The sequence below is a fragment of the Leucopleurus acutus genome (genome assembly GCF_964270905.1).
Source record: "Leucopleurus acutus genome assembly, chromosome: 8".
NCBI lineage: Eukaryota > Metazoa > Chordata > Mammalia > Artiodactyla > Delphinidae > Leucopleurus > Leucopleurus acutus.
The window spans coordinates 81,092,674-81,114,926 of NC_139151.1; the positions used below are offsets into that span (position 1 = coordinate 81,092,674).

At 37.1% G+C, this 22,253-nt stretch overlaps 1 pseudogene across 1 annotated transcript in view; it reads right to left on the minus strand.

The window, feature by feature from the left end:
• Positions 1-21,112: 21,112 nt before the first annotated feature.
• The window catches only part of LOC309965483 (homeobox protein NANOG-like), a 113,582-nt pseudogene continuing 112,441 nt past the window's right edge, over positions 21,113-22,253 (minus strand). Inside the window, exon 2 of the transcript in view lies at positions 21,113-21,934. The product of the transcript in view is annotated as a homeobox protein NANOG-like (transcript). The remainder of the gene's footprint in view (positions 21,935-22,253) is intronic.

Genomic DNA, 22,253 nt, shown 5'->3' on the forward strand with positions numbered 1-22,253 from the left:
CCCCTGCATCAGCAAACGGACTCTCAACCACTGTGCCACCAGAGAAGCCCTGTTTGCTAGTATTTTGTTGAGGATTTTTGCATCTGTGTTCATCAGTGATATTGGTCTGTAGTTTTCTACTTTTGTGGCATCTTTGGTTTTGGTATCAGGGTGATGGTGGCCTCATAGAATGAGTTTGGGACTGTTCCTCCCTCTACTGTATTTTGGAAGAGTTTGAGAAGGATAGGTGTTAGCTCTTCTCTAAATGTTTGATAGAATTTGCCTATGAATCCATCTGGTCCTTGTTTTTTGTTTGTTGGAAGATATTTAATCATAGTCTCATTTTCAGTGCTTGTGATTGGTCTGTTTATATTTTCTATTTCTTCCTGGTTCAGTCTCAGAAGGTTGTGCTTTTCTAAGAATTTGTCCATTTCTTCCAGGTTGTCCAGGTTATTGGCATATAGTTGCTTGCAGTAACCTCTCATGATCCTTTGTATTTCTGCAGTGTCAGTTGTTACTTCTCTTTTTCTATTGATTTAATTCTTCTCCCTTTTTTTCTTGATGAGTCTGCCTAACGGTTTATCCCAGCTTTTAGTTTTATTGATCTTTGCTATTGTGTCCTTCATTTCTTTTTCATTTATTTCTTCTCTGATCCCTATGATTTCTTTCCCTCTGCTAACTTTGGAGGTTTTTTGTTTTTCTTTCTCTGATTGCTTTAGGTGTAATGTTAGGTTTTTTATTTGAGATTGTCCTTGTTTCTTGAGGTAGGATTTTATTGCTATAAATCTCCCTCCTAGAACTGCCTTTGCTGCATCCCTTGGTTTTGGGTCGTCTTGTTTTCATTGTCATTTGTTTCTAGGTATTTTTTGATTTCCTCAGTGATCTCTTGGTTATTTAGTAGTGTATTGTTTAGCCTTGATGTGTTCGTATTTTTTACAGATTTTTTCCTGTAATTGAAATCTAGTCTCATAGCATTGTGGTTGGAAAAGATATTTGATACTTTTTCAATTTTCTTAAATTTACCAAGCCTTGATTTGTGACCCAAGATATGGTCTATCCTGGAGAATGTGCCATGAGCACTTGAGAAGAAAGTGTATTCTGTTGCTTTTGGATGGAAGGTCTTATAAATATCAATTAAGTCCATGTTGTCTAATGTGTCATTTAAAGTTTGTGTTTCCTTATTTATTTTCATTTCGGTTGATCTGTCCATTGCTGAAAGTGGGGTTTTAAAGTCCCCTACTATAATTGTATTACTGTCGATTTCCCTGTTATGGCTGTTAGCATTTGCCTTATCTATTGAAGTGCTCCTATGTTGGGTTCATAAATATTTACAATTGTTATGTCTTCTTTTTGGATTGATCCTTTGATCACTATGTAGTGTCTTTCTTTGTCTCTTGTAATAGTCTTTATTTTAAAGTCTATTTTATCTGATATGAGAATTGCTACCCAGCTTTCTCTTGATTTCCATTTGCATGGACTATCTTTTTCCATCCCCTCACTTTCAGTCTGTATGTGTCCCTAAGTCTGAATTGGGTCTCTTGTAGACAGCATATATACAGGTCTTGTTTTTGTATCCATTCAGCCAGTCAATGTCTTTTGGTTGGAGCATTTAATCCATTTACATTTAAGGTAATTATCAATATGTCTGTTCCTATTACTATTTTCTTAATGTTTTGTGTGTGTTATTGCAGATCTTTTCCTTCTCTTGTGTTTCCTGCCTAAAGAAGTTCCTTTAGTATTTGTTGTAAAGCTGGTTTGGTGGTCTTGAATTCTCTTAGCTTTTGCTCTCTGTAAAGATTTTAATTTGTCTGTCAAAACTGAGTGAGATCCTTGCTGGGTAGAGTAATCTTGGTTGTATATTTTTCCCTTGCATTGCTTTAAATATGTCCTGCCACTCCCTTCTGGCTTGCAGAGTTTCTGCTGAAAGATCAGCTATTAATCTTATGGGCATTCCCTTGTATGTTATTTGTGGCTTTTAATATTTTTTCTTTGTTTTTAATTTTTGATAGTTTGATTAATATATCTTGGCATGTTTCTCCTTGGATTTATCCTGTATGGGACTCTCTGTGTTTCCTGGACTTGATTGACTATATCCTTTCCCATGTTAGGAAGTTTTCAACTATAATTTCTTCAAATATTTTCTCAGTCCCTTTTTCTCCTCTTCTTCTGCGACCCCTATAATTCAAACGTTGGTGCATTTAATGTTGCCTCAGATGTCTTTAAGACTGTCCTGAATTCTTTTCATTCTTTTTTCTTTATTCTGCTCTGTGGCATTTATTTTCACTCCTTTATATTCTAGGTCACTTATCTGTTCTTCTGCCTCAGGTATTCTCCTATTGATTCCTTCTAGAGAATTTTTTATTTCATTTATTGTGTTGTTCATCATTGCTTGTTTTCTCTTTAGTTCCTCTAGGTCCTTGTTAAACATTGCTTGTATTTCCTCCATTCTATTTCCAAGATTTTGGATCATCTTTACTATCATTACTCTGAATTCTTTTTCAGGTAGACTGCCTATTTCCTCTTCATTTGTTTGGTCTGGTGGATTTTTACCTTGCTCCTTCATCTGCTGCATATTTCTCTGTCTTGTCACTTTGTTTAACTTACTGTGTTTGGGGTCTCCATTTCACAGGCTGAAGGTTCGTAGTTCCCGTTGTTTTTGGTGTCTGCCCCCAGTGGGTGAGTTTGGTTCAGTGGCTTGTGTAGGCTTCCTGGTGGAGGAGACTGGTGCCTGTTTTCTGGTGGGTGGGGCTGGATCTTGTCTTTCTGGTGGGCAGGGCCATGTCCGGTAATGTGTTTTGGGGTTTCTGTGAACTTAGTATAATTTTAGGCAGCCTCTCTGCTAATTGGTGGGGTTATGTTCCTGTCTTTCTAGTTGATTGGCATGGGGCGTCCAGTATTGGAGCTTGCTGGTCATTGGGTGGAGCTGGGTCTTAGCATTGAGATGGAGATCTCTGGGAGAACTTGCCAATTGATATTACATGGGCCTGGGAGGTCTCTGGTGGTTCAATGTCCTGAACTTGTCTCTCCCACCTCAGAGGCTCAGGCCTCACACCAGACCGTAGCACCAAGACCCTGTCAGCCACACGGCTACCCCAAGGCTATTTTTAGTTTTTTAAGGAACCTCCATACTGTTTTCCACAGTGGCTGCACCAATTTACATTCTCATCAACAGTGTACAAGGATTCCCTTTTTTCCACCTCCTCACCTACAATAGATTTTCCTTTCTTAAGCCTCTAGGAGGCATTAGAAGAGATTGTGCTATTGGAGGAAGCTGGGCCTTGGTTACAGATGGCTAAAAGGACATGACATATGATATTATTTGGCGTACATGGATGTATTCCTAAACTATTTTTCCCCAAAATATTTTCCTTGCAGCACTACAATCAGAGGTGCCCTGTGACCATATCCTTGGTTGTAACCAACAGAAACTTCATTCTGGTAAAGGAAAAAGGACTGTATTGGAAGGATAGTGGTTAAGCTCCTAAGTTGACAGCATCTACCTTGGTTAATGGCAGAATCCAATGCAACTGGGAGCACCATAACAGTCAGGGTAAAGAGAAACTGCTACCTGTCACTAACTACCACTAGCACCAATGCAATGGTTATCAGGTGCTGCCACCACTCTAGGGTGAATTCCAGATGTCCTCTGCTTTCTTTTATCATTGGTTCCAGATTTAAAGTATCTTGCTAGAAAATCCTTTTGGCCAAGCTTAGGTCACTTCCTCAAATTCTAGTTGCCTTGTTTCAAGGAAAACAAGTGTCTCAAATATCTAATAATTTTGGCGTCTATGGTATGAGTCAGAGCCCTGATTTACATAAAGACTCACCCTAAATCAGAATCTTCAAACATAAAAATAAGCAAATGAATAAGCAACAAATATCTTCTGCATTCTGCAAAATGTTTAAAGCAAAACAAGACAAAACAAAAAACAATGCAGACAACTGATACTATAATTTAGTCTGGAGATTCACAATTCTCTTTATATATTAGAGTCTCTGAGATTCTTATAGCAAAGCAAATGAACAAAAAAGTCTGTTAAGTTTACAATTCAGCATTCTTCATACTTATTTGACCACGGAGCCTTTTAATGATAGAATATGTTAATGCATTGAATATTTTTCTTCAGGTGTTAATTTGAGAACTGTTGCCTTAAGCCTTCTCCAGACCTTTTGTCTATGTCCTCCCCTAGCCTTCTATAAACATTTCCTGATGTGGCAACCTAGAGGCAGAAACTAAACAGCCTCATTTTCCCTTTCAACCAGGGTATGTCTAATACTAGTGTCCTTTGGAATTCATTTCCAGAACTTAAATTCCTGGATCAGAGCTTACAAAATAAAAGAGACTAATGAAAACCAAGGAAATTCTGGTCTTAAGTTGAGATGCTAAAGGAATTCCAAGGAAAGGTGAAGGGACAAAAATACAGTGGCCAAATATCACAGTGAGTAAATGACATCCTTTAACAGGACCATGTATGAGAGACTCCAGCCTACAACCACATTTCTGTGCATCTCAACTACACTAAGGATGTCTCAAGTCTAGGCCCAATTACACATTTTCCTTTTCCCCAGAACACCCTTCCTTCTGAGTTGTCTGGCTGATTTATTTCTTTCAAATATCATCTTAAATAGCCTTCCTCATGGAAGCCTTTCTTTGATGTCTCTTGAAACCTCTATCTCTATTGGCTAAGTTAGGAGTCTTTGTTATGTGCTCTCGTGACAACTTGTAAGTTCTTTCCCACTCAACAAATATCTCACATTATGTGATTGCTTATTTAATTATGTCCCTACATGATGGATTATAAAAGAAAGAATGCAATGGACATATTTTCTTCCTTTTTTAGGATAAATCTCTATGGATTTCATCCACCGCTAATAAGGTAGATGATATCCATTTCCTATCATGTAAAGGTAGGTGTATAGTTTCCTAAAACTGCTGTAACAAAGTACTACAAATGTGGTGACTTAAAACAATAGAAATTTATTATTTCACCATTCTGGGGGCTAGAGTTTGAAATTAAAGTGTTGGCAGAGGGCTATGTTCCCTCCAAAGCCTCCAGGAGAAAAAAAAACTTCTTTGCCTCTTCCAGCTTCTGGTAGCCCCAGATGTTCCTTGACTTGCAGCTTCAATACTTCAATCTCTGCCTCTGTAATCACATGACATTCTCCTTGTATGTATCTGTCTATGTCTGTCTTCCCTTCTTATATGGACACAAGTAATATTCGATTAAGGCTTACCCTAATGAACTCATCTTGACTTGATTACATGTACAAAGACTCTATTTCCAAAATGATGCCAAAAGCTCAGTCTCTCTGTGCACTGGTGCTGCATCGAATCTCAGAGACAGAGGTCTGGGTGAAGTAGAAAAGGATAGCTTTATTTCTTTGCCAGGCAAAGGGATACACGGAGGGCTCCTGCCTCGAAAAACTTTGCGTCCCAATCCAGGGGAGTTTCGAGTGGAATTTAATGGCAAAGATTCAAGAGTGGGCTTGCTGACAAGATTAAGGTATGTGTGGGATTTCAGGTGGTCATTCTCCGAATCTTGATGAGCTTCTCTTGTCCCTTTAATCTTGCCTCAGGTGGATTTGTGCCTGCTCCTCCTTTGATTAGCAACTGTTTGAATCTGCCCTTTGGAACTAAGGGAAAGTCATGGAGGTTGGAGTCTTGCCTACAAGAAATGGTGAACAAAAAGTCTTCCATGCCCAGGAGCCCCAAAGGGCCCCGCTTGGTTTCAAAATGAGGTCACAGGTACTAGGGATTAGGACTTCAACATATTCCATTTGTGGGGACATAATTCAACCAATAACAGTAGAGTTCACCTTCACTTGATGGATCCACAGCCTCCTCCTAAGAATGTGAAGTTATAGCACAGAATAGGTGGGTGTTTTCTCACTCTCTTTCTATAGATAGATAGACAGACAGATGTGTGTACGTGTGTGTGTGGGCATGTAACAAGTCAACATTTGAGAAAGGAGCTTATGTGTTTTCCAATTGCTATGCTGTTCTCCAGGAGGGTTCAGATAAAGGGGGAATGGCTCACTGGAAAGAATATAAAGACAAATCAGCTGCAAATCCCCATTCTTAAGGAAAGATTAAGGTTTAATCCAATACAGGAATCTGCTTGGTAAAATGAATCCACAAAAAGAGAAGAGGATCAGAAACAATCTTGCCATTGTTTCAGGAACAAGAACATGAATTCATATCTTTCTCCTTCTTTGTCTTTCCTCACCCTTTTCCACTTTTCAGTCTCCTTTTGTCTTTTTATCCCAATTTCCCTAGAACCCCAATCAAAATTGAATATTTTTCTCTACCTACTTGTCTCTTCTTTGCAGGAAATCCCTGTCTCCTGTGTGGCTTAATCAATGGTTTTCAGTCTTGGCTGAGCATTAGAATCATCTGGAAGATTTTTTAAAAATAGAAATTCCATGGCCATACCCATGGAGCTTCTGTGATTCTATTGCAGGACTAGGGAGAGATCCACTCTTCCTAATGCTTCAAGATGGCAGTTCTCGCATTAACTCCTTCAAGTATGAACTTCTAAAGTTGAATAATTTATTTAATATACATGTCCTAAGCATTTAATGTTTTCCTTTCCTTTCGAGTTTGGGAAGGGAAACTTCCTTCTTATAAGAGTATAAGCCTTGTATTAAATGACCCAAGTAAGTTAAACCACCTCCAGCCTGTTATCTCCCAAGTCTCCAAATTTCTACATGTAACTCACCTAACAGATAGACAGAGGCCCTTGGGGATGGGGACTCTTTGTTTTATCTCTGGATCCCAATTATTGACCACAGGCCTCGACACAGAGTATGCCCTTAGTTCATTTAGGTAAAAGATGAGTCATTACTAAGTTTGCATTTTCAGGAAATGGCAATTTTCCCCTCTTCTCAACATCTCAGATTGACCTCAGCCCTAAACCAATCTAAGGTAAAACTTCGGCCAAATTTCTGGCTACATTTCCCATGCCAACTTAAAAAAAGATTCTTTTCCTTTGATCTCAGTTGCTGATGGAGAGACTATGAGGTAACATAAAGTTCCTTTCTTCTGTAGGAAAAAAAATGTAATACTAATGCCAGGAGGGATCCAAGATTCTATTTTTACACCTTCTCTGAATATCAGTTTACTGCTCAACTTTGTTCTGAATTTCAGGGCTATAACAGAGAAGGTTCTGTCTTTCAGAACTTACTATTCTGTATGATCATTTAAAAAGTAGCTTTATTAAAATAAAAAACATTCAGAATCAAAACAGCTTTAGGGCTTCTAGAGATATTTCTTAGAAAGGAGTGTGAAAAGCAAGTCAACTGCTTAAGAACCATTTTATTACTTCTAATTAGGAGTAATTTTCTTTCCATGTTATGGTGAACATTTTTAGCAGGGAGGTGGGGCTTATTTAAATAATTCTTTGTGTTTGCCAACTACCATGGAGTCATACCTTTGCTTCCTGACCTGAGCTTGCAGTGCCCTTCACAATAGGTTTCCCGGTAACCTTCAGTTGCTCCAGACCCTGTATGCAGAGTTGTTTACTTGACTTTAAATTTTCCATAAATTTGAATTTAAATAAAATAAACCTTCAGAACATTTTCATTGAATTTATAGCATGGAAAGAAAGTCCAAAGATCTGGAGAGGCAGTGTGATACAAAAGGAAAAGGCATAGATTTCAGGATCAAAGGACTTGAGTTCCTGCACCACATGAATTATGTGACTTTTGTAAGGTTATTTCACTTCTTTGATTATCATCTCTCTTATCTGCAAAATGGAAATACTGAGCACATAGCTTATACACACTTTTGAGGGTAAAAGAGGATCAGACATAAAGCACTTGACACATAACAGTAAGTGTTCAATAAAATAGGCTTTCTTCCACTTCCTGTGAATGCCCTTTTCTTCACAAAATTAAAATAGCCACCACCATCTCTTCTTTGTCAAACTATTAGCCTTATTAACTAATCCTTGTCCTCCATTGAATCTATATTCTGGTTATAACTGTTGTGAAAAAAGTAACCAACAATGTAAGTAAAGGGATACAGATGAATGAAAAAATGTCACATCTCAACTCACAAATATATTCTGGAAAATGTCATTTATGCATTAATATTGTGCTTCTCTTATATGTCAGGGACCATGCTTGTTATCAACTTTTATTTCCTCTCCTGAAAATACTGGCGGTCTAGTAGGAAAGCTAGACAGCATCACAAAATGTTCTAATATGAAGTTGATATTGATATATACCATGAGAAGGTATCTCATACCATGAGAAAGGTATCAAAAAAGACTGTGGCTGTATGAAAAGAAAGACAATCCTTTCATCTTGAGAGAACAGGAAAGGTTTCTGGAAGCAAAGAGCGTATTAGTTATTACCTGAAAGACTGATAGGATTTTAAAATGGAGAAACTAAAGGGAAAGCATCATCAGTGGAAGAAGTAACATGAGCAAAAGCATTGAGAGATCCATTATTCTAATTTCCCTGGCCAAAAATCTTGGAGTAATCCTTGGCTCCTGACTCTTTCTCTCATACCATCCATCCATTCAGTTGACCATGAAATTCTATTATCTCCATCTTAAAAAATCCAAAAATACTTCTAAATCTCTTCACCCCCCCAATCTAAGCCACCCTCATTTTCACACTTATGCTATTGCAAATAGCCTTCTAAATGGCCCTCTTGCTTCCATACTTGACCCTGTCCCCAAACCCTACCTAATCTCAGCACAGCAACTAGAATAATCCTTTTAGTATGAAAGCCAAAGCTTATCACTCCTCTGCTCAAATCCTCTGATCACAATTTCACTCAGAGTAATAGCTATATAATGGTCTATGGGGTCTGTGTGATTAACCACGCTCCATCCATACCTCTTTACCTTTCTGACCCCAGGTCCTACTAACCTTTCTCTTAAATCATGTTAGCTACCACACCAATCATCCAACAGAACTCTCTCTCAACACAGGGCCTATCTACTGGTTCTTTCCTCTGCTTGGTATAGTGTTCTCAGATATCCTCATAGTTTACTCCTTTCTCTACTTCAGGTCTTTCTCAAATGTGCCTTCTCAAGAAGACTTATCATGATCTCCCTATTTGAAATTGTAACTATACCTCCAACATTCCCAAACCCTTTTACTCCATGGATGTCACCTTCTCAATTATTCCTAGTGTTTATTATTTATTTTTTATCGTCCTATGATGGGACATAAGTTCTTTGGAGGGCTTATTTGTTGTTAGGAAATTTTATGTTTTTGTTTTTTTTAAGTGTCTAGAACCTTGTCTGGCACACAATAGATGCTCAAACAATAGTCAATAAATAAAATTGATTAAAAGATCTTTCTCCCTTCCCTTTCTACCCACTCCTTCATTTTACTTAGTCCTTGAAACCTGTAGCTTCTAGTAGAATTCTTAACATATAGAGGTGCTCAGTAAATGTGCCATAAATTCAGTTCCACATTTTAATGGATTCTTTTAGAGCCATAGAGTTTGCACATTAGTAAATAAAAAAAAAAATTAAAAGCACTATTTGTTTATATCTATTGTTACCAGTGAAAAAGATCATCTTCTCTTTAAAAAAAGGCTCTTTTGTTAGCAGCAGAATCTGGAATCTGAATTCTCTGGATTAGTGGCTTTCAAACTGTTTTCCACATCTTTCTTATGGTTCTGAGGATGTGCTACAAGCATTGCTGAAAGTGTTAAAGTCATGAGGCACTTTCATCCCAACCCACCAAGGGTCTTATCTCAACTTTCCTGAGTTTCTTCTCACCCAGGCCAACTCTGCTATTTTCATTTTCCATATTGAGCTTTTGACTAAGGTTTTGTTGAAATAAAGGATTCCAGAGCAAAAAGAAATTTTGAAAACAACTAAATTAGGTCATTTTCTTGACTCTCTTTATTTTGATCTGTACAGACACCATTTCTCCCTTTCAGTCTTTGCCAACTCTGGAGCTAAATGGAATCACATTGAATATCAAAAATAGGAGATTTTTTTTTTATTCTTTCCCAAACTGACTTTCTACTTTTTTTTTTTAAAGTGGGACAAGTAATTTCTTTTTTTACCTTATATTGAACTACGGTTTTATTTTATTTAATTATTTTGCCATCCTGTCTCTCTCTTGATAGACTGAATGGCTGAATGATAATTGCTACAGTAGTGTCCAGGAAAATTCATGTTTGCTATTAAATAAAACAGATAGAGAAGGAAGAAAGAAAAATAAAAATGACAGAACTTATCATGTCATAACCTGTCATGCTGTCAGATTAATTTGATGTCTGAAAAAAAAAAAAACCCACCTACAGTTGTGCTACAACTAGCAATTTTGAGTCATCCAGGAATATTTAACATCTACTCGTATTCCATTACCTTGCTCAGTGCTTTTCTTTTTCATTTATTTTTAAACGTTCCCTTTTTAGTTTGTGACTGTAGTCGACAAAAGTGTATCAATATGTATTGTGTCCATTCTTATTTGTCTGATTCCTATTTTCTAGGACAAAAGAAAATAGGAAGTTTTCCAAATTTCCTTTCTGTCCCTCCTCTCTCCCCTGTTTGGGTCATTCTTAAGTAGGCACTTAGTATCTGTATACAGTTTGATCTTTTCAGCAATCTGAAATTAATAGATATACACTGTTTAATTTTCAACTAGCAGTTACAATGCAGATTTTATTAACCAAACATGATAAATATTTTAGAATCTTTCAACTCCCTAGGTCAGTGATTCTTAACCCTGGATTCACATTAGAACTACCTCAAGAGCTTTTAAATACTGATTCTTAGGCCCCAATAGGACCAGTTAAATCAGAAACTCTTGGAGTGAGGCCCTGGCACTGGTATTTTTTAACAGTGCCCTGGATCATTTTGATGTGTGGCCAGTGTTGAAACAACTCCTCTAGAAGGACTAAGTTACTAAAAAGTAGACTAGGCAGTTATTTTAAATTTGGTTGCCAATGCACAATGCTTAATGGAACTTCTCTGGCAGTCCAGTGGTTAAGACTTCACCTTCCAATGCAGGGGGTGCGGTTTCGATCCCTGGTCAGGGAACTAAGATCCCACATGCCTCATGGCCAAAAAACCAAAAACATAAAACAGAAACAAGATTGTAACAAATTCAATAAAGACTTTAAAAATTGTCCACATCTGAAAAAAATGCATAACGCTTAAAGAAAAACATTCAAATGCAATAAGAACTGAATTTGCTATTGCTTTGCTAGTTCATTATGACTTAGAATGACTTAGAGTGGAACCAGAGGTAGATTTGCTGTGAACCTGATGAATCTTCAGCTTCAGTGTCCCCACTGCCTCCTGCCCCTGTGAGGGCTGGGAGTTGCTGAGTTGGACAGTGTTTCAGGTATGAAAAGCCAGGTAGCAACCAGAAAACATCTCTAAGAATTACTTGTAAGTTGCCTAAAGAGATCTCAGAAAAAGGGGCCTGAGTCATTTATTACAGTAATTTATTGTGATTTCTTTTCTTATTTTACTTGAATATTCATTTTCAAACATAATTTTATATTTGTAATTTTTGCATTCCTTTCATGAAAGAAAGATGCACAAATTGTATATGCTTGAGGTCTCACAAAATCTGGATCTATCCCTTAGTGGGACATGTTTGATGAAAGTAGAAGGGATTGCTGGTCATATTCCTAACTAGAAATTTAAATGTTAGAAATTCAAGGTGAAGACAGACACATTAATCCTTTTCTGCATAATAATTGCACATTTCAAAGATCTAGTACCTCTACCCTTAAAACAGCCTTTTAAAAATACTTAATCCAAAGAATGTGGTATTTCTGTTTTGCAGTTTTGAGTTGCTTCTCTACCTTTTGGTTCTTTTGAGTAAATTTCATATATATTCTTAAATGCCATTCAAATTAGATATGGCCCAAGAATTTCCATTTGATGATAGTGTGATCTGATATTCGCAACTGCTTTTTCCTCCTTGAGTTCAATTAAAAAGATCTGACTCATTATTATCATCATCACAGATACTTCACAGATAATATTTTCACATAAATTATTACTTACAATATATCTATGAGTTAGGTATTTGTACCCCATTTTTAAAGAGGGTGCAAACTGAGAGATGAATTCCCCTGACCAGCATCCAAAATTCAGAATTCAAAACCAGAACTATCAGATATAAAAGGCTTTCATCATTAAACTCTTCTTTTATCCCAACCATGCCTATGTTTCTATATTAATCTGAAATGTAAGGATTACCCTAAGGTTTTCATTTTCAAGTCAGATCTCTGATAATATTTCAAGATCATGACTGCAAGTAATTTTTTTTCTCACATACCAATTCTAACTGATAGTGACTAGCTGAAGTCCTGTGTTGAGAAGGATTTTGAAGGTGAGTCTGGGATCAGCAGATGACTCTAGTGAGAAAGTAAAATCTGTCTTTGATGGATAAAGAAGTGCTGGCACACATACCAACAAATATTATATGTTTTAGGCTACTGATTACAGTCCCTAGCTGATTTTCTCTCATTTACACTTTAGCCAATAGCAGTCCATTGTTCTCACCAACAATTTCTAGTCCTGAATGTTTTTCTCCAAAGCACTCATCCAATATCAACGATGGAATGTCCACTGAATATTGCTCTACTCAGATCTCAATGCCATTAGGGAAGGTTTAAAAGCATTAAGTTCTGTTTATTTCCCTTAATTTTCAGCTGGAAGGTATATACTGAACTTTCTGGGACATGGAGGAACTGTGAAAAGCATCTTTGCTTTAATGTAATAAAATACCTGCTTTAATGTAATAAAATACCTGTGTTGTTTTGTATTTACATACCTGGGTAAAAAATTGTCTATCTTTATCCATCTTGACATTAAACAAGCAATTCATCTGTGTCTTTCTTAGGGAAGCTGTTCTTGATTTTATTTTCTCTTTTCTTTACTATAGCTATTTCTATAGAGGAAGTAGTTAGGGATGCATTTAACTGCAAGTAATGGGAAACTCAAAGCACAAGGGCTTAAATAAATATGAGTTTGTTTTTTCATACTAATTAAAAAATCTAGAATGTGAAGTCTGTTGGCATTTAGTGGATCAGCAACATCAAGGCCAGCACCTTTGAAATTCTCTTGGCTTTTCCCTCATACTTGAAAGAAGGTCACTAAAGCATCAGACTTCACATCCACATTCAAAGCCAGAAAGGGTGTAGAGCTGTGCATTCTCCCATCATCAGAAAAAAATCGATGCCTTTCCAAAGCACCAATTAGAATTCCAGTTAGATCCAACTTGCAATAATTTTGTCACATGATTACTCCTAGCTACAAAAGAGGCTGTCAAACTGATATTAGTTTTTTCATCTTCTCTGGTAGAGATAATGAGTCAGAGGGAAATGGGTTGAGTATAGTGTTGAGTTACCCAACCATCAGTGTTAGCGTTACTCTTCCCACCCTGATTACAATATTTTTTTCCCATATTTTGTCCCCTTAATAATGGTTTATTTGGTGAGGATAGAGAGTGTCTTTCATCTCTGAACATAAGATTAGTACCTGATGCAGAGTAAGTACTCAGTACCTGTTGATTGAATTGTACTGTGTGGTGCTATCATTCAGTGTCAAATTGGCTAAGCTGACACTGCATTTCTAAGAATCCTCTTCCCTGTATGGTCCAGGTGTACTATTTGGTGCAAAAGTGAAATTTATGTGAGATTTGGGAAGCAGAGCGTGTTGGTAGCCATTACTCTCTGAGGCTGTCGTGGTTAGATGGAGTGACAGACAGGCATGGAGGTGCATGCAATTTGAGTTTATCCTTGCTCTTCCCTGCAGTAGAAGACAGATATAGAGGTGCTAGTGAATCCCAGTTTGTTCTCTTCGTCTCCTGTCCTGTGTCCTCTCTTTTTCCCAACTGTTAGCTCTGCTGACCAACAGCAACAAGATTGGGAGGAACTACCTTTCCACAGACTTTTCTACCACTTCCCTTTATAGTCTAACCCCATGGGCTGGACATGCCTGAATTCCAGATCTCCCTGCAAGCTCCACCCTGTCCTCCAGTGCCCCTGTTTCAAGAGAGCTCATTAGTGACTTTTCGCTATTCCTCCAACTTCCCTCTGAAGCCTATTTTCCCTCGAATTGTATAAACTTTAATTTCTGTAAGAGATTCTTCATTGCAAACTGCTTTCCTGATTTACCCTAATTGATACAGAGAAACTCAGTGACTCTTGTTCATGGTTCTTATTTTACCATAACCTATATCTCATTTTTCTTGTATTAAAAGAGGTGTTAACAGAGGAATTATAACAGTTATAACATTTTATTTTAGATATTTGATATACATCTGGGTGTCTGCTTTTGCAACTTCAGAAAGAGTTATGGGAATTATGAAGCACTCCATGAATAATTGCAAAATAATTTTCTTTTAGAGAAGACTCTTTTTTTTTTAAGGGAAGTGTCACAACAATTTATTTCATCTCTTAACTCAATATTTCATATAGAATGAGAGGGAATTTGAAATGAAGTAAGAAATCATATTGAGTGAATTCTTTTTCTTCAGATAGTGGTCGCAGCATCCTTCACGTCTTAGTGCTTACCTCCCATTAACCATACTCAGAGTAGTCCTTCACTTTTTATTTGTGACCATGTGTGATTAAACAGTAAAAAGTAGCTGATAGTCAACATTAGCAACATGTTCATTCTCTCTTAATATTTAAAGATACAGACTCTCAGAAAGGAGATGGTACCCCAACACAGCCCAAAATGAATAAATAAATAAATTAATTTAAAAAAAAAAAAGAAAGGAGACGGTAGTCAGGGAGCCCAGTGCTATACGTCAATCAATTAAAAACAAAATGAAACAAAACTCAATGGCTGTAGTCTGCATCCGACGTCTTTGGAAAGCACCAAAGGAAGCCTAACCAGTTTTACTTGGAGGAGCCTTTTCAAGATTCAGTGGAGAAGGAAATATATTGGAAAATGAGTGCTGGATGCTTGCTGTTGTTTTCTGCTTGCAAACACAGGTAAACCCAGAGAATTCTATCACTCAGATGCAAACTCAACAGGGGAATATAAAAGGCAAAAGTAGGCTTTTTGTTTCCTGGGGTCTGAATAGCCAGAGAACATCATTAATTAATTTCACTTTCAAAGGTGAAATGTGTGTGAAGGGACCAGTGAGTGTACGGTCAAGTTTGCATTTTCCAGGGGACAATACAGAAGCCTAAATATTTGACCCCAGATATTGGTGGAAAGAAGTATTGTCGAGACCCAAAATGAAAAAAAAAATTAATAAGAAATATTCATATGAGGGCTTCCCTGGTGGCGCAGTGGTTGAGAGTCCGCCTGCCGATGCAGGGGACACGGGTTCGTGCCCCAGTCCGGGAAGATCCCACATGCCGCGGAGCGGCTGGGCCCGTGAGCCATGGCTGCTGAGCCTGTGCGTCCGGAGCCTGTGCTCCGCAACGGGAGAGGCCACAACAGTGAGGGGCCCGCGTACCGCAAAAAAAAAAAACAAAAAAAAACCCCACATGGTTTAAAGAAGTTTAAAAAAAAAGCTCATCCGTGAAATATCTCAATCTTACTTCTATCCTCAGATCCACACCACATCTCCAGCTGCAAACAACTTTTAATTGTTATGTATCCCTCCAGTGTTTCTATGCAAGTATAAGAACATATGAACACATATTCTAAGTTTCCTCTTGTACATCAAAAAATATCCTATGCTTTGATCTGAATCTTGCTTTTTTCACTTATATCTCATAAAACTGTTCATATATGTAAATAGAGAATTCATCTTTTTTTCCTACAACCACATAGTATTTCATCCTGTGGATGTACTGTAGATCATTTAACCATTCTCCTGTTGATGGAATCTTGGTTTGTTTCTAATGTTTTGCTATTACAATACTGGATGAGTAATCTTGCGCACATACCTATTACACACACGTCTTATACATGTGCAGATACATCTGTTGAATAAATTCCAAGGAGTGGGATTGCTGAATCAAAAGGTAAAGCATTTCTCATTTAGAGAGAAATTGCCAAATTACCTTTGTTAGCCATTGCACTATTCTGCAGTGTCGCCTGAGAAAAATGAAATGAGTCTATTTTCCCATAACCTCACCAAAATGGCTGTTGCCAAATTTTGGGATTTTTGTTGATCTGAAAAATGAAATCTGGTACTGAAATTTAGTTTTAATTTGCAGTTCTTTTATCATAAGTGAGATTTAGCAGCTTTTTACATGTTTAAGGGACATTTGTACTTTTTCTATGAGCTCTGTGTTCACATCCCTAGCTCATTTTTCTTTTGGAGGTTATTAATATTCTTTTTCTCAACTTCCTGTAGAGCATCTTTTTCTCCTGTGTTATGAGTTGCAAATTTTTTTCCAATTTGTTGATCGTCTTTTAACTTTGCCATGTATATATATTATGTATATATATATATATATTTTTTTTTTTTTTTTTTTACCTTGCAAAACTTTGTACTGTTTAAGTAATCAAATTTACCATTTTTTCCTTTTGAGTAAGTTAGAACAGGAACCCTCACTCCAAAATTATAGAGAAATCCTCCCATGTAGTCTTCTAAACTTGTATGGCTTATTTTTCATATTTAAATATTTGTTTAATTTAAAGTTTATACTAATGTGTAATGGATCCAACGTTATCTTTTATAGCTGTCTGCTTCACAACCCAGTTATTCCATAGACTATTGTCCTATTGATCTATCCAAACACCAGTACTATATTTTAGTAATTTGTTTTAAGACTAATTCTTCCTCGGTATTCTTCCTCCTTCTCCCCTGAGGTTGCTTTCCTAATATTTCTTATTTGTTTTTACATGTGAACTTTAGAATCCCTAGGATACCAAGTGTTATTTTATCAGCATAGCATTAAAGTGATAAAATAACGGTTTCCAAGTTTCTCCCATGAAGGTTTTGCAGATTTCTTTCATTATTCCTAAGTATTGTATCTTCATCAATAATATTTATTTTATTTACTTCTATCATTTAACTGTTTTTGTTGTTATTGTTGTTCCTACTTAACAAAGCTGCTGACATCTGCATATTTTTTTTAACCCCACAAACTTACTGAATTATGTTATCACATAAAGATCTTTTTTCAGTTGATTCTCTTGGGTTTTTCTGAGTATACAATCATGTCATATGCAAATAGTGATCACTTTGCCTTCTTTTAAATTCTTATACTTCTAACTTCTTTCTTTCATAAAATTTTATTGTTTAATATCTTGGTACAATGTTAAGCTATATGTATGGTGGTGGGCATTTTTACCTTATTCCTAACTTTAGTGTGTCCTTGTTGAGCATGACACTGGTCCTTTTTTTGAGATATAAATAGTTTATCATACTGAGAAGGATCAACTCATTCCAATCTTATTGACACTTAAAATCAAGAATTGGTGTGGAATTTGAAAAAAATTTTTCTAGCATGTAAGCATATGATCATATAATTTATTTAAATACATAGATCTATATAATACATTATATTAGTACATTTCCTAATGTTGACTGAATATTGTATTCCTGTTATAAAACCCGATCGGTCATGATGTATTAGTTTTTTTAATGGGCTACTGAATCCTACTTGCTAATATTTTGTTTCTGATTTTTAAATCAATATTTATAGTAATATAAATCCATAATTTTTGCATGTGTGTGCAGTCTTTGTCACATTTTGGTAGCAAGTAATGCCAACTTTAAAAATAATTTTTAAATTGCCTCCTTTTTTTATGGCCAATCTGGCTGCTATGGAAGAGATAATAGCATTGGAATGATCTGATTCTTAAAGATGTGATAGAACGTTCCTGTGAAGACATATCAGTGTTTCTTTTGGTGGCCGGGGGAGTGGATATTTCTTATAATAGTTTTGCTAATTTTTTCCCAATAAAATCAGTCTGTAAACATTATTTCCTAATGCTATTTTTTTTTCTTTTGAAGAAAAAGGAGGTCATGAGGCAAGTGACAATGAAGTACTCGAGAACTGATTATTAATTACCAAATTGAGGAAGGAGGGAGATTTTTTTTTTTGCGGTACGCGGGCCTCTCACTGTTGTGGCCTCTCCCGTTGCGGAGCACACGCTCTGGACGCGCAGGCTCAGTGGCCATGGCTCACGGACCCAGCCGCTCCGCGGCATGTGGGATCTTCCCAGACCGGGGCATGAACCCGTGTCCCCTGCATCGGCAGGCGGACTCTCAACCACTGCGCCACCAGGGAAGCCCAGGGAGATTATTTTTTAAGTGATTATAAAGTGCTAGTCCTTTCACTTACTTATCACTAAAAAGATAAATATTACCGTCTCAATTTTACAGGTGAACAAAATGAATTTCTAAGAAGTTATGTAACTTTCTCAAGATCATAAGCAGCAGAGCATGATTCCAACTCCTGTCTCCGTGACAACAAAGCCCAGATATTAAGATTGTACTATTTTTCTCCCTTCTGCTTTCCAGAGATGTAATGTATAATGAATGTATAAATTAGGAGATATAATTATTCTATACTGTAGTTATTAAGATGCTTAAAATCAAATGAATACTCAACAGCTTACATCACCACTCAGGTTGTTGTCTGTATCTGCATTCAATCAGCTCATCAAACAAGAGGAAAAGGATGCTGAGATCTCCAAAGCATGGAGGGGTCTGACTTGGTAGTGAGAAAAATGGAGCTACCCTTTGCTGGTGATATTGGGACATATTGGTCAGATTGGCCCCATACTGAGTGGCTCTCTAGTAAAATCATCCTGTCATCTCTTTTCTAGCATCATGTTGGGCCAATTCGCAAAGAATTAGTTTAATTAAAAAAGAAAAAAAATTTAGTAACAAATGCAGCCAGTAAGCTGTGCTTACTTCCTTAAATAAATTCCAGACTGTTTTGGTGAAAAGAACTATAGAATTATTTTATTGCTATCTTGGTACTGAAGCTCATATGAGAATGGTGAAATAGTAATCAAAGGAGTAAGAGCTTCCCCCAAATCTCATATTGGCTTATCCCTTTTCCCCCCCAATAACATTTGTACTCCAATCACTGTCCATTTAAAACCCTACTGATCCTAATTCTATAATTATCAGCCAGAAAACTGTTTCTTGTAAGCCTATAATGTCTTGAAGTTTTTCACCATAAAGTCTATGAATTTCAGGTTAATCTATAAGCCCTCAACAGTGTGTTACCAAATTATATAAATCCTAAATAGCAACTGAAATGAAAGGGATCTGAAAATAACTGAACTTATCTCAGCACAAAGCACATAGCACACTGAGTTTTCTCCTTATTCTGTGGCTGTCAAGTATCTCAGATTCAGCAGCAGCTTTGCACAATAACCTCAATAATTTCATACAGCATGTACTTTCCTAAGGCTTTGGAGGAAAATAAATCAATATCAGCGGTTTAGTGAATTAATCTCTATTGTCTCCTCTTCTAATTGGTGGATGTCATAGAGAAATAAAGCAAAATCAAATTAACTTGCTTATTTTTAATTAAATCCATAAATCTACTATTTGAATTGACTAAATATGATAAATAACAGCTTTATATCAACACACACAAACAGATACGTACCCATATTCTTTTCATATAATTGCATATTCTGTTTCCCATAACATTCATAAAAGTTGGGTTTATATACCAAAGAGAGACTAGAAGTAAAATTGTCAGTACTTTTCAGAAAGTTAAAATTATGGCTCTCACATAAACACAAAACAAACATTAAAAATGTATGGACTAAGTGTCCATCAACAGATGAATGGATAAAGAAGATGTGGCACATATATACAATGGAATATTAGCCATAAAAATAAATGAAATTCACTTTGTTATAAAGCAGAAACTAACACACCATTGTAAAGCAATTATACTCCAATAAAGATGTTAAAAAAAAACTCAAAAAAAAAAGAAACGAAATTGAGTTATTTGTAGTGAGGCAAATGGACCTAGAGTCTATTCCTACAGAGTGAAATAAATCAGAAAGAGAAAAACAAATACCTTATACTAACACATATATATGGAATCTAAAAAAAATGGATCTGATGAACCTAGGGGCAGGACAGGAATAAAGATGCAGATGTAGAGAATGGACTTGAGAACACGGGGCGGGAGAAGGGTAATCTGGGACGAAGTGAGAGAGTAGCATTGAAATATATATATTACCAAATGTAAAATAGGTAGCTAGTGGGAAGCAGCCACATAGCACAGGGAGATCAGCTCAGTGCTTTGTGACCACCTAGAGGGGTGGGATAGGGAGGGTGGGAGGGAGACGCAAGAGGAAGGGGATATGGGCATATATGTATACATATGGCCGATTCACTTGTTATACAGCAGAAACTAACACAACATTGTAAAGCAATTATACTCCAATAAAGATGTTTAAAAAATTTATGGAGATATTACTACACAACTACCAGAAAGAATAAAATAGAGAAAACCTGACAATATTATTTGCTGGTAAGGATTGCTGGTAAGCAGCAGGAATGCATTGCAGTTAGGAGTGTAGATGGTATAGCCACTTTGGAAGATAGCTGGGCAGTTTCTTACAAAGCTAAGCGTACTTTTTTTTTTTTTTAATGGGTAATTTTTTTTTTTTATTGGTTCTTATAAACGAACCAGCCAACTGGTAGTATTATGATGTGGACAAATCAAAACATCTTTCTACACATACTAGAGTGGTGAAAAAATTAGGGGTTGTAGTAAAATAGCAAAAATGGGTAGAGGAAATCAGTGAAGCACATTGTAGCTTAACCCTTCACCTTAACAACTGAGGTTCTTAACAAGTAAAGCCTCCCCATCCCAGAAAATATGAATAATCCTTCATCACACATCTTTGTACTTTTGCTCCCTATTCTTGAGGTTAGGTTCTAGATCCTAAAGATATCCAAAAAATAGTATTATAACCTAGTTATCTATAGCCGCCAGTCATCTTTTATCGTGTTGTCTGTAGAAGCCAATGCTTCTGAAGCCTCTTTGATTAGTCACCAATCATACACCCCCAAACTGACACAAAAGGCACAATGAAAAGCAGCTTTTCAAGGCAGAGAGATACGTAATCGTAAAAGAAAAAATCTAGGGAAGTAATACAGTCAAGGCTCAAACTGAGATTGAATAATACAGCCATCGTTACAAATCTTCAGGCTGTATGTTCAGAGAGTAATTTGGGAATAAATCCATGTTTTGCTGTTGGGAACTGAAATACTTAGCAGTTTGCTGCATTGTGTTCTAGCTTTCCCCATCAGTTTCCAAGGTGGCCTCCAAATCACTGACAGGAGAATTTTGCTGGAACTGGATCTGGGGCTGCAGGAATTCCTCAACATAGTTGTTGAATTGACTGTTCCAAGTCTAGTTATTCCAAGCTTGGGGGCACCAGGTCTGACTGTTCCGAGGGTGATTGCTCCAGGATTGACTGTTCCAGCTCTGGTTGCTCCAAGTTGGGTTATTCCAGGTCTGGTTACCCGACATGGGCAGGTTTCTGCAAGAGTTCACCAGGCATCCTTGGTGGTAGGAATAGAAGCCTGGGTATTCTGTAGTTGCTGGACCCTGAGTCACACAATGTTGCTATTCCTTGGCCAGTTGTTTTTCTGCCACCTCTTACGTTTCATTCTCTGGTTCTGGAACCAGATCTTAACCTGTTTGTAGCTAAGGTTCAGGATGTTGGAAAGTTCTTGCATTTGCTGGAGGCTGAGGTATTTCTGCCTTTGAAATCTATCATTGAGTACACACAGCTGGGTCTGAGAGAACACGGTTCTGGTCTTCTGTTTCTTGACCAGGACCTTCTCTTCCTTCTTCTCTGTGCTCTTGTCTGCAGCCGTGGCCAGTAGTTTTACTCTGGGGCTTGTGGAAGAATCAGGACTGTCCAGTCTCCACGTTGTGGGTCTCAGCAGATGACATTTGCAAGGACACATAATTTTCTTCAGGCCCATAAATCTCAGGCACTGGTGAAGATTCCCTATAATTGGATGCTTCGGGGCCACGCAGGCTTTGGGGACAAGCTGGGTCCACACTCGTGTTGTTGAATTGAAGGAGAGGGAGAAAACCAAAGGGCTAGATAGATGGTAGAAAAAGTCCAGGCTTAAGAATCTAGGTAGAAGAGCTTAGAGAAAGGTGAAGATCTCCAGGTATAAAAGTATTAAAAATATGCGATGAAGGGAAGTCACCTGTGTGATAACAGAAGCCTACCAGCCCAATGTAGGAAAATGACCAAAACTAAGCATACCCTTACCATACCATTCCAGTAATTGTGCTTGTTGATATCTACCCAACTAATTTTAAAATGTGCGTCTACGTGAAAGCCTGCATGGAAATATTTATAGCTGCTTTATTAATAATTGCCAAAAAACGGAGGCACCCAGGATCTTCTTGA